Source organism: Typopeltis vanoorti, chromosome 24, assembly GCF_054136105.1.
Source record: "Typopeltis vanoorti isolate ZY-2024b chromosome 24, IOZ_Tvanoo_1.0, whole genome shotgun sequence".
NCBI classification, from domain to species: domain Eukaryota; kingdom Metazoa; phylum Arthropoda; class Arachnida; order Uropygi; family Thelyphonidae; genus Typopeltis; species Typopeltis vanoorti.
Window position 1 is genome coordinate 90,072,770 of NC_143572.1, and position 14,016 is coordinate 90,086,785.

Consider the following 14,016-nt stretch of genomic DNA (forward strand, 5'->3'; position numbering starts at 1 on the left):
AGAAATTGTCAGGCCACATTTTGAGAAATACCCGGAAATTGAGCGGGGAGATGGAATCTCTGAAACTAAAAATGACGAAGCCAGTACTTAACTTCGTGAATATAAAATTGCATCTGGTAATGACCAGATGCCAAGGAGTCAAATTGTGTGGCAGATGACAAAAGAATGAGTACCTTGCAAAGGACTGTCTGATGAATAGGTGCGGAAACTGCGCCATCATCGGGCAATCCCAGTTAACATGTAAAAACTATGTAGCCACTATGGAGACCTAGAGCACAGGAAATACCATTGTCCAACGGTCAGTAATTTCAGCAGAAGAATTCCCTCCTTTACCTACAAAAGGAACAAAAAATGAATCAGACAAAGAAAAAGAATACAAAGAGAAGTAGAGAAAGGAGAAGAAAACATTTCAATACCCACCACTTCCTCCATGCCAAGGTTCGGGAACTTCAGTGTAACAGCAAAATAATGGAATTAAATTTGAAACCACTATCATGGAAATGGGAGATTTAGTAAAAGAAAATTTTACTGGGAAACAAAACCTCCCAGAAAATTAAGAAATTGATAGAAACTGGGTAAGAACCTTATCTTTACGTCCATCAAAGAATCAACTCTTCGAGAGTAGGCATGATATTGTCAGACCGCATTAAGTACGACATCATCTGCACTAATTCCAGGCGACCTGTATCCCTTTAAACAATTTTCTGAAGATGAAGAAAAAGCGCTTTGTAATACCATTCCCAAGTTAATAGAAAACAAAGCATTGGATTTAATATCAGAGATTTGGCAGAACCATGACGAAAGAATTTAAAAGAACTAAACCTTGTCCTCATGTAGTTTACAGAAGAGGGGGTTGGCACGTTGGAACCCGAGCAGCGAAGGCAAACAAAGTAGTGCAGCCCCTTCGTGGCCGCATCACTGGGGACACTGCCCCCTCTGATCTTCCTTTGGTAATTTCATTAAGCCATCCAAATTATTCTAGCAATACGAATTGTGGAATTAAGATTAGAACATTTAAATTTGAGTTTTAATTTGGATATAATAATTATAAGATATATACATACACATGCATATAACTGATTATTAATTAGATTTAAATAAATTAATTTTACTTAAATCCGATGTGTTAATATCGTATTAGTATATTTAAGTAATTATAATTAGTATTTTACTAGCTCATTAAACCCTGATCACCATGCACTCTACGGGCAAACCCACATAGGTTGGGTGGACTGCACGATGAACACAAACTAGACAAGGGACTGGCACCTTTGCTAGTTACATCCCCTACCCAAGGGTTCTAATAAAATTCCACCCCTCCCACCCACATCAAGACCAGTTTTTTCAGTTTTCCTATCAGTATCTTCAAGACCGCGAGTTTCTCCAGGATTCCCAGGTCTGCAAAGTCTAAAAACCCCTCTGACTCATACATTGGCCAGAGCGGGCAAGGATGAAAACAGACTAATGGGAATTTAATAGATTCAAAGTGGTAATTTACAAAGAGATAAAGTATAGTTTGAGAAATGGAAGCAGAGGTTGAAAACTTCGCTAACTACTTTACCAGTGAGTATATTCTCCAACGGCCTTGGCGAAGTCATGCCTTGGTCACGGAGGACGGCTAGCGAAAGTTAGGTTTGAACATTAACAGTACTCAAAACAAAATCCGATTTTTCGGATGACGCTTTTCGACGTCGCAGTCGCCAGGGAGAGCTCCAAGGCTAATCCAGATTATAGCATCTGTTTTTGCTTCTCGGCCTTTTGGCCAAGATCAAAGTGTAGTATCTGTGTTTAGCGGATTACGCTTTTTCGAATACGCGGACCCGAGTGAGAGCTCCTAGGCTAAAACCATTTTGTAGTATCTGTTCCCGATTTTTTCGCCAGTTCCTGATCCAGCGTTCCAGTACCAGTACTAGTCGCAGTGTTCTGGTGCCAGGTATCCCTATTGGAGGGGCAACAGCCCAGAAGATATTATTGGCGTGGCCAGGCCACAAAACAAGTTAACGAAGTAGCTGCATTGTAAGTAGTCTATTTCGTTATAGATTTTGGTGGGAACACCCCCCACAACACCTTACAGGAACACCACCCGCCCAAGATCTCATGTACACCCATCTTTGCAATGCTTTCCTACGCGCAAATAACGAAAGGAAAACACAGCAATTCTGATCACAGGAAACCTACACTTCACAGAGATCCCGAAAATATACCAAACATTCCCTGTAACGTTGAACGACCGAACACAGTACAATTCCATATCTCCTCCGTAGATCAGATTAACCCAAGAGATGTTCTGAAAGGAATTTCAGGCATTTTCAATAACAACAGTGAAGTAATTTGGATTACTTCGTTCCCTGGGAACCGATTCCAAATTACTCTGAGGTCGGAAAGTTCTCGGGATGCCCTGCTTGAAGGGTTTTATATTCATGGCCACCTTATTAAACCAGAAACAGTAGGTATCCAAAGGAAAACTATCAGGGTTCAAAGATTACCCATTGAACTCAAGGATGAATGGATCCTAGCAAGGCTGTTCTATTATGGAAAAGAGGTGCAAATCACATGTCATTTCTATAAAGACTTCCCGGCCGTACAATCCGGAAACATGACCATTTCCATGATAATGGATTCTGCAGTCCCAAACATAATCATAATAGCCGGTTGGAAGTTGATGAACTACCCCGGCGTAGAACAACAGTGCACCAGATGCTATGCCATGCACCATAAAAGTTGGGAGTGCCCAAAAAACAAAACACCTACAGAAAACCCCACCACAAAAAACGGAAACTAACACGGAAAAAAAACAAGGACAGAGTTCCCCACCCTCAGTACACCTAAAAATCAGGAAACAACTGAGACCTCTGCAAGTCCTGCAGAAGAACCTCAGGAAAATTATGTCAGTTCTGACGACATCATCGTCCTGACAGAAGAGAAAACAAATCCCGAAACATCCGACTCCCCACAACCCACCAGAGACCCAGGAAAAAGTCAGAAGAATCAATAACCCCCATATATACATAAGACCAAAACCCCAATAAACACGAGGGGTAAAACCACTAACAAAATATACACATTGAAAATTCAAATGCTTCAATGAAGTAAAAGAAAGGATATCAGAGCTCTGATATCCTTTCTTTATAACCTTTCTTTATCCCACCTTCATAACCTTAAAGGAGGGTCGTTATAAAGGAGGAGCAAGAGCCCAATTTGAATGGGACACTCACAAAATTGATATCGACCGCGACTTCGACACCAATTTGGAATCATCATGCCGCAAGGGGGCATTAAAAAACACCCAGATATGGCAAAAGCCATTCTTATGGGTGAAAAACTAGCATGGGCTGACTGGAAACCCATCAAAAAATGAGGGCACACAATAACATCGCGTCCATCACAGGGGTTTAGAAACCCCAGAAAACAAGAAAATATTCTAACAAAAATGCAACAAAAGAACATACAAGTCCTACTCATACAAGAAACACATTAACACCCTAAAAGAAACCCTAAATATAGAACAAAGATACCACGTCCAAAGCTTCTGGAGCTTTGGCACAGATAGGGCTAGAAGAGTAGGCATCATAGTTAAAACCCCCATGACAGGAAACATCACAAACATACGCAGGGACATCGAAGGGAGAGTCATCACTATCGACTGGACCCTCGATAACATAACATACAAGATAGTGAATATATACGCAACGAATCGGGAAGCTGAAAGACACTTTCCTATCAGGAATTCATAATTACCTCGCAGGACACGATTACCTCATAAACGGAGGCGACTGGAACTGCGTAGAGGTACCTGATAGAGACAAACAGGGAGGAAACAATCTTACAGGGAACTCTGGCGCGGCCGAAATAGTACGAACATGCCGAGAAACAGACATAACTGACTACTGGGTAGCAAAAAAGGGATATCTTTCCTCTGCAACCTGGAGCAATGCCAGCAAAAACATCCACACAAGAATAGATAGAATATACACAACAGCTTTAGCGACAGGGGAAGGCAACATTAAACATGTTAACATGAACGTCGCCGAACACTTGTCAGACCACAAGATGGTAGTAGCCAGAATACCTTTGGTAGTGGGTATGGAAACAGGTCCAGGATACTGAACACCAGCCTTCTCCAGGATTTGGATACAAAAACAGAATACGAACTACTGTGGCATGAAAACACAGAACAGGAAGAAATCCAAAATTGGTGGATCAAAATGAAAAACCAAACTGCGATTTCTTCCAAAACACAGCAAAACGTCAAAGGGCAGAACAAAAAGAAAAAGGCAAACAATTATACCGAGAATTAACCGTATTCTCGCGTCACAAACCACTGGGTTCACTGAACCACCACGTAATCAAGAAAATACAAGACATTAGAGCACTTTATATTCAAGAAACACAAATTTAAGTGGAGAATTAGAGCCCAGTGGCTCCTCCAAGAGACAGACAATGTGGCCTTTTATGAATGATTAACCAAAAGCCGCTCCACAAACTTAATTAGAAACATAAAACACGAAAGCGACAAGATCGCTAACGCTACCCCTGAAATAGCCCAGGCTTTTCACCGACACTATATACACAAACAGAAACGCAGGGAACAACCCAATGGAAAAACACTAACTACCTCAAACACTAGAACACCATCGAGCCTACCAAGAGAAAGAATTAAAACTACACGAAGTTACTGAAGGAATTAAATCCTTCAGCAACAAAAAACACCAGGCATAGATGGCATACCAATCTAATATTACAAGACATTTATTCACTTAGTAGGACCTGAATTAACAGATTTATACAACACATTCCTAAACACCAATGAAATATGCGCGGATTTTAAAAGAGGATTGACAATTTTTATCCCAAAAACAAACACAAACGAAATCACTAATTGGCGACCTATTACATTAACGAGTACGGACTACAAATTATTCACTAAAATAATAGAAAACAGAATCAAAACGACAATGACATATTTAATAAAGTCCAATCAAACAAGCGACATACCCAATAGAAGTATACATTTAAACTTAAATTTAATCCGTGACGTGATCAATTAGGCAAACAAGAAAGAATCGAATCTTTATCTGGTAAACCTCGATCTGGCTAAAGCCTTCGATTCCGTCAAACACGAATATATGTTCGACACAAAATTCGGGATTAGCCCGAAATTAATACAATGTATAAGGGAAATCTTCAAAGACAGCACCACACAATTACAGATAAATGGCCAAATCGCGGATCCTATTACAATATAGAGAGGGGTGAGACAGGGCTGCCCCAGTAGCCCAACCATCTTCACGTTAAGCATGGAACCGTTATTGCAAGTCGTACAAACAAACAAAAGCATTGCCGGGATGGGTTTACCTGGCAGAGCGTATGAAGAATGCAAAGCGATCTGCCACGCAGACATCACAACACAAAAGGAATCATTACATGCACTCATTAAAACCACAGAACAATTTAGTAACATATCGGGATTAAAATTAAATCAAAGGAAAACCGCGTTGGAACACAAACACGAACGAAATGCCACCACAGGGATGGAACATTATTACGGGACCTCTTAAAATTCTAGGAGTCCCATTCACACAGGAAGAAAGAAAAATACTGGCAAACGACAACGCAAACAAAAATGCACAATTGGCGTCAGGGCATGTTTTCGCTACAAGCGCGAGCTCGGATAATCAATACGATATTCCTACCGACAGTATGCACTGTAAAAATACAACAAATCACAACGAAAACAATTAGAAAATGGTAGTCGATGGCGTTCCGCTATTTTTGGAACTACCAAGCGGAAGAGGTAGCCAGAGATGAGATGTACAGCCCAAAATCACAGGGAGGGTACGACTTCCCACATTTCAAATCAAAAATACTAGGGGAAACAATGAAAACAATAAAAAAAGTACTGCAACACGAACACCAAGCAAAATGGTTCGCCAGATATTGGTTGGGGATAAAAATCCCACTATTCGGCGAAACCAAAACACCGGGACCGATAACACTAAACACCACACGATTCTATAAAGAAATACTAGAAAACAAAAAGAACAAAGGAAAAGACATTAATCTATCATCAGATAGCCTTCTCCAAATCACAAACAAAATAACACCGTACAAACTACAACACCCGCGAGAAACCACGGAAAAACCTGGGAAAACATACACAAACACGGCGACACTTACCCATCAAAGTGTGCTCTTGCGTGGAGAATGGCCCATGCCTTCCCAACGCGGCACTACCTACACAGAAGAGGAAAAGCCCCACAAGAACCATGTGTCTTTTGCCTTGGGGAAGAAACAGTCTAACATGTACTGTACGATTGCCCAGTTGCGCAAGGAGTGTGGAATTATGTGGGAAACAAGTTCAATATTCCTCTTCCCTCAAAGGAGGACATAGTATACTTGAACATAGACACTAAACCAATAAAAAACTCACTCCTCTTCACAACCAAAGAATTACGCTACCACATATGGAAAGTAAGGAAAGCTCGATCAGAAATTACTTGCACACAAACTTCACGCTAATGGGAGAGTACAACTTCACCAAAAAATGGTGTACACCTCCCATTTTAGCAAACGTACACGAGGGACAAATTCGATGTCATATTTAATGAAAAAACATTTCACATACACTCGAACTAACAGTTCCCGAAAAGCTTCTCTTGCAGCGACTTTAGAGTATGGAGGACCTTGGGACCCTACATCGCGGCGGAAGGTACCACCTTTTGGCGGCCATGAAAATGGCCCACCTGAGATGAAAGAACGGTAAGGCCAAGTGGTCTGAAGGTATGATTTTGGACTATTACTAACCTTACTTATTAGCCTTCTATAGAATATATATATATATATATATATATATATATTAATAAAAAAACACTGTTATGTATATGTATGTTTATATGCGTGTATATATGTATATGATAGAGTGTAAAAACTACCAAAAAAGTTTAAAATTAAAAATAGAAAAAATATAAGAAATACCAATAAATTGTATGCGTACCTTACCCAGAAGTAACTGCGGAATAACGTGAAACGAAAAATTTATATTGATTTAGTGTGTAATCTGAAGCTAATAAGTGAGGATATATATTGATTTTAAATTTATTAACATTAGAATTAAGATTTAAAAGTTTGATTTGATCCAACTCCTGTTCACTGGGCAGTTTGCAGGCAACCCACGTAAGTGGGGGCGATTGCACGGTGAATAGAAACTAGAAAAGGGACTGGCACCTTCGCTAGTTAGATTCCCACCCAACTGTTTTAATTGTAACCCACCACTCCATCCTCTTCAAGACCAGTTTTCCTTCTCTTTCCTTTGTCTCTTATCTTCAAGACCATAAGTTTCACCAGGACTGCCAAGTCTAAAAACCCCTCTGGCTCATACAGTGAGCAGAGCGGGCAGGGAAGAAAGCGGGCCAATGGGAGTTTTATAGATCCAAGATGTTAAGTTACAAAATGTATAAAGTATAGTTTGAGAAGTTGAGGCGGAGGCCAAAAACTTCGACTAACTGTGCTTTATCAATGAGTATGTCCTCCAAACGGCCTTGGCTAAGCAGTGCCCTGGTCATGGAGGACGTCTAACGAGGAGTTAGGTTTTGAACAACTCAAAGTACTCAAACAAAATCTGTTTTTGAAGAGTTTGGCAGTTGCCGTGTTCCAGCTCCAGGGCACCAGTCCAGACTGCCTGATCCTAGTTAGAGGGTAGCATCGGCCCTGCTTGAGGATATTTCCTGACCCTGTTCCAGTAAAAAGAGGAACCTATGGCGAGACTTATTGGTAATTTTTTGGTGGGGAACACTACATTCCTCCCCAACACAGCACAGGAACACCCACTATTTTAAGTGTAGGACACCCATAACGAAATATGGCCCCCACCATCGTTTACCTGCCCTAACAATCCAATTCTTCAGGACGAATCAGTTGATGAAATAAATTCTAAGAGAACTCAAAAATATTATGGGATGAAGAAGTGATTTGGATAAACTACTTCCAAGAAATAAGATCCGAATAACACAAAGTCCCAAATCAAGAGATACCCTTCTCGAAGGATTTGATTTCAATGGGCAAAAACTCAACCCAACACAGTGGGACTTCCACGGAAAATCATCCGTGTCCAAAGAATACTGTGGATTAAGCACTTATTTTTTATGTAAAAGAGATCAGCATAAGTAGACAAACAGTCAAAGTCTTCCGAAACATTAACTGGGAATAAGATTATCTCCATGACCATGGAAAAACCAGTCCCTAATATATTAATAGTGGCTGGCTGGAAACTGGCCTTGAGCTATGCTGGGGTAGCATTGCAGTGCACACGGTGTAGTTCAAGAGACCATCTTAGTGCAGCATATCCACGAAGGAAAATGGCAAAAAAGATTAATGACAAACTACTAGTAACCATAGAAGCTGTAGAAACGGAGGAAAATCCACCTGAAAAGGAAACTCCGGAAGTAGCAAAGGAAAACACAAAAACCACAACAAAAGAGGACTAAAATCCCAATTGCCATACAATTGGACACAGATGCACGAACTACACGCTCACGAAAACAAAATACACCAGAAAAACAACTTATGTTTGCAATTAGTGATGAGACCTTTAATGGTGCAAAAGCAAAAGTTGGTGTACCACACTTAGTATACCCGATCGAAAATGAGGTTCCAACTCGACCCTTTCTTGAATGGGGCAAACTAAACTTCCCAGTGGAAAGCCATTCCTTAAAAGATGACATCTACAAGGCATGCCAAACTTTAGGAGTAAACTTACACCCAAACATGGCAACAGCAGTCCTCAAGGCTTGGGAAAATTCAGTAGACATGTACGATTTCACTAAACCAACATGGCAGCAACAATCAACATAGCAACCCTGAACGTTCAGGGTTACAAAAACACTAACAAGCAGCAATTCATAATAACAATGCAAAGAAACATACAATTCCTGCTCTGCTCATACGGGAAATCCACATAAACACCGTAAGTACAGAAAATTGAACATACATACCACCTGTAAAGCTTCTGGAGCTTCGGCACGGATAGAGGAAGAGGGGTTGGTATTATGGTCAAAACTCCTATAACAGGACACATCAGAAACATACGCAGATACACATCACAATTGAAAACATTACATACAAAGTTGTAAATATATACGCACCAAACAGGGAAGCAGAACGACACCTTATCGCGACTACACAATTACCTCGCAGGCCACGACTTCCTCTCATCGGAGGAGACTGGAACTGCGACAAGGTCCCTGTCTAGTAAATGGGGAGGAAACAGGGAGCTGCCGAAATCGTCAGAACATGTCGGGAAACAAACATAATAGACCACTGGGTGGCAAAAAAGTAACACTTTCTCTGCAACCTGGAGTAATACCTGCAAAAACACGAGAATAGACCGAATTGACATAACTACAGCCCTAGCAACGAGAGACGGAAACATACAACACATCAACATCACTGAACACGTATCTGACCACAAGATGGTCGAAGCCAAAATACCTTTGGTAGGGGGAATGGAAACAGGATCAGGTTACTGGAAAATTAACACCAGCCTCCTCTAGAACTTGGATATAAAAACCGAATACAAAACAATGGCATGAAAGACACAGAACAGGAAGAAATCCTAAAGGAGAAGAGACAGCCAGAGACGAAATGTATGGACCAACAGCACAGGGAGGGTTTGACTTCCCACATTTTAAATAAAAAATCACGGCGGCGTCAATGAAAACAGAAAAGCGCTACAACACGAACAACACCAACCTAAATGGTTGGCCCTTCATTAGCTCGAAATAAAAATACCACTATTTGGCGAAACTAGAATTCCGGGACCCATAACATTAAATTCAACAAAATATTACTCAAATATAATAACGGAGCTACAAAACCTAAAATCAAGAGGGAAAATCAATCTCTCATCTGATAGCCTCTGTCAGCTATCCAGCAAAATAACACCATACAGCCTACAAAAACATCCGCGACGGACCACGGAAAAAACTTGGGAAAACATACATAAACACGACGTCATATACCCATCCAGAAGTGGGCTCGCTTGGAGAATGGCTCATGCCTTCTTCCCAACTTGGCACGAACTATATAAAAGAGTGAAATCCCACATGAGACAGTCGAACACGTATTGTACGATTGCCCAGTTGCGCAAGGAGTACGGACTTGTGGGAAATAAGTTTAACATCCCTCTCCCCTCAAAAGAGGGGATAGTTTACTTAAACATAGGCACAAAACCAATAAAGAACTCCGTTTCCACATGGAAAATCAGAAAATCCAGCGCACACTCGATCCACCACGTCGGTCTGCTAGACATCCTGGCTTCGGCGAGGTGTTCAATCAGAAACTACATGCACACGAACCTGACACTAATGGGAGAGTAAAATTTCACCAAAAAATGGTGAACCCTCCCATTTTAGCGCAAATACAAAGGATAACTCATGTCACTTTTGATACAAAAGCACATAATACAATAGACTAAGGAACTAATGGAATGTCAAAAGTCTCTCGTTACAGGCAATTTAGAATATGTGAGACTTCAGGACCCTACATCGCAGCAGGAAAGACCAACTTCAGGCGGCCATGAAAATGGCCTCTGGTATGGATGAACTACGAATCCACCAAGTGCTCTGAAGGTATGATTTGATCCTTTACTAACCGTAGTTATTAGCTTATAAATTAATAAATAAATAAAAATTAATATAAAATTACTAAAAAAATTTGTGCATTAGTGTAAGTATTCTACTACCCTTAACCAGAAGTAACAGTGGAAAAGAATACTAACCATGACGAATTTATAGCTAATATGTAAGTATATGTATATACATTAATTTAGTAACCTAGTTATAATAAAATCGAGCTTAATAGTATTTGAAAAGTAATAGTTTTATTAACTTCTGCTCAACGTGCCCTCTACGGGCGAACCCACACAAGTGGGGTAGATTGCACGGTGAACAGAAACTAGACAAAGGACTGGCACCTTTACTAGTTAGATCCCGGAAAGAAGTGTTTTCATTGAAACACTCCTCTCCCACCCTGTTCAAGACCAGTTTATTATCTTTCCTATCTGCCTCCAAGACCATAAGTTTCACCAGGATTCCCAGGCCTGCAAAGTAAAAACCCCTCTTACTCAGTGGCCAGAGCGGGCAACGACGAAAAAGAATTTCATAGATTCAAAGTGGTAAGTTACAAAAGGTATAAATTATAGTTTGTGAAGTGGAAACGGAGGCTAACAACATCGAGAACTGTACTTCAGTGAGAATGTCCTCCAACGGCCTTGGCGAAGTCATGCCCTGGTCACGGAGGACGTCTAATGAAAGTTAGGTTTGAACAGTCAAGGTACTCAAACAAAATCTGTTAAGTTTTGTCTGATACGGGTCCCAGGATATTAACTTGATGAGCTAATAGTTAAAGTAGTATCTGTTAAATCTAAAGTATTAACAAGGTGTTTTATGACCTAAACCCCGGACTGGGGTAAAGTTAAACACTTATATTTTTACAGAAGTGTCTTGTAGTTTCTACATAGCACTGGTACCAGCCCAACTGAAACCTATTCTTCCCCTCTGTACGAAACGTTCAGAGGTACATACCGCCAGCATGCTCCACCCGCTACGAAGACCAGAGGTGGTTTGTATGGTTTTAGTTATAGGGAGAAAAGTTGAGACTAAGTGGAAACACAGCACAGTCCCCCGAAACAGTCTCAGTTCACTGCCTCAAAGTGAACTGTCCAACACTGCTAAGACTTTAGGTAGTATCTGTTAATTCTATCTTTCAGTACTGCTGCCTATTATAAAGCAAGAGTATAGTATCTGCTCCTACCATCAGAGCTGTAGATTTATATTTAGAGTGTCAATCTTTTCAGTATTGCTGTCTATTATAAAGACATGACTGTTTAGTATCTACTTCTACCACCAGTTCTGTTGATCATTTGTAGTCACAAAAATGACGAACAATAAAGTTTCCAGAATTTTAACAGTTAGATATACCTTAAAGAAAGCTTTTCAGCCAGAAGTCATAGCTGAAGCTCTAGTTGATATTGTCAGTGTTGATAATCTAAAAAATATAAATTGCTGGGATTACCAGAAGGGTCTTTACGAAGTTACCAGTAATCATAATGCAAAAGAAAAGTTAATGGAAAACTCAACTGTCCTAGATAAAGAAGTTTTTTCCTATCATGATAGATAGTGGTGGTGTCAAATTCGTTTATTTGAGGAAACTTCCTTCCGAAATTGATGATCAAGCTTTGTCAACATTTGAAGAATTTGGCTCGGTCCTAGCAGTGGTCCGAAGCAACTTTAATAAGTACCCTACAATCGAACAAGGAGATAAAATTTATGAAAACAATTCGCAATTTTGTTAACATCGAAAGGTTTCTCTGTAATGGTTAACTATTCAGGAATGACAAGACTTTGCAAGGTGCCAAAAAGATGGCCACTCTGCAAAGGATTGTCCATTAAACAAATGTGGCAATTGTTACATAAGCCATTCACTACCAAGTTGTACTGCACCGTGTAACCAATGTGGAAATTCTTCCCACAGACGATACCAATGTTCAAAGTCTAAAACATCTATAATGTCTTTAGATAAATTCCCCTCTACCTACCGCAAAAAAAGATACTTCCCAATCAAACAAAACTGTACTCCCGCTACAGTGATGAAGTTTTTTGCGGTTGAAGAGGAATGTAAAACGTTGAATACTATAGATCTATTTCTATTCCCATTGTTTCAGACTCTCCAAAAGCTACTATAATACAAGAAAGACAAGAGTTCAGTAAAGTTAGATCCAAACCTATTTAGCCAAGATTGTGCATCAATGTTGGAAGATTGATAACAATGAAGTTCTTAACCGTCGGAATGAGTTGCTTGAGGAGTTAGTCAGATGAATGTTGTGACTTCAACAGAAAAAGAAATCCAAAAAAGTAAATAGAAAAGTGAACTTAAACAGTGTACAGTCATTGTCGACGACATGGCTGTTCAAAAATCAGAAAATGTTGGTCCTAAGAGAACTAGATCAATCAGTGGCGCGACACTGATTTTTCCAAAAGCTCTGACCAAGTTGAGAAAAAATATAAAAAGAAAATAAAACAATAAAATGAAAAATTACTTAAAAAACGGTTAAGTCTCTTTTCATTTCAAAGTCAAACTTTAAATTCATAACAATCTTAAAGTTAAATTCACTTAAACTTCCTTGCTAAATTTTAATTTAGCATGTCCCTGTTCTCTCGTGTGGCTGCAGTGCATGCTCCTTAAAAAAAACATGGTTAACTTTCTTTTAACTAATAGCAGAGACAGCCAATGAACTGATATATTGACTGTTGTTGGTTGCTAAATTTGTCTCCTTTAAGTTTAGGTCATTGTTAATTTAAGGTTTAACTACAACCTCGTGGATGTGGCTTTCTCACTACTCCACGAAATGCAGGAATAGGCTAAAAGTTATGTCAATGAATTACAGAATTCAATTTCTTTTTCAAAGTTTACCCACATTTCAAGAGCTTTTTAGCTCTTGAACAGAAACGACTGGGTAAATACATTCAAAGTGATCAGTACCAGTCTAATTTGTTCTTATCAGCTTAATATCTAGTACGGGTTCGATCAGAGCCCAAAATATTAAACTGATTTTTGGAAGGCAGCGAAATGCTTGGACCTTGCTCCACCTTTGCCACGAGTTGCCCTGTTTTTGCACTGCCTCTAGGGTCAGTGCACTCCCTTTGTTGAGAATAATTAATCCAAAAATAGTTTGGAAAGGAAACCAGGATTCGAGATTTTCCTTTCTCTCCCAATTTATTCTGGACTAAAATGGCTTGTGTAATTCATTTTACAATAAGATGAATGTAAAGTGATGTTATTGGCAAATTTAATTAATTCTGAGTAATACTTTTGGATACGTCTGTTCTGGCAGTGGCCACTTGTCTCCAGTGCATTAGGCGATTTGTTTGTTAGCAGCATCCGGATGGAGTCGAGTAGCTGACATTGGTAAATCTTCCCACAAATTTACGCCTCATTGTAGATTTTGACTACTTTTCGTCA

The 14,016-nt window shown here is 39.8% G+C and overlaps 2 non-coding genes across 2 annotated transcripts; both read left to right on the top strand.

Annotated features, from left to right (window-relative positions):
* Window positions 1-1,742: 1,742 nt before the first annotated feature.
* Window positions 1,743-1,943, top strand: LOC150093538 (U2 spliceosomal RNA). The gene has a single exon (XR_016550462.1). It is a non-coding gene; the product is annotated as a U2 spliceosomal RNA (small nuclear RNA).
* Window positions 1,944-13,514: 11,571 nt separating this feature from the next.
* On the top strand, window positions 13,515-13,697 carry LOC150093539 (U2 spliceosomal RNA). Its single transcript, XR_016550485.1, has one exon. It is a non-coding gene; the product is annotated as a U2 spliceosomal RNA (small nuclear RNA).
* Window positions 13,698-14,016: the final 319 nt, after the last annotated feature.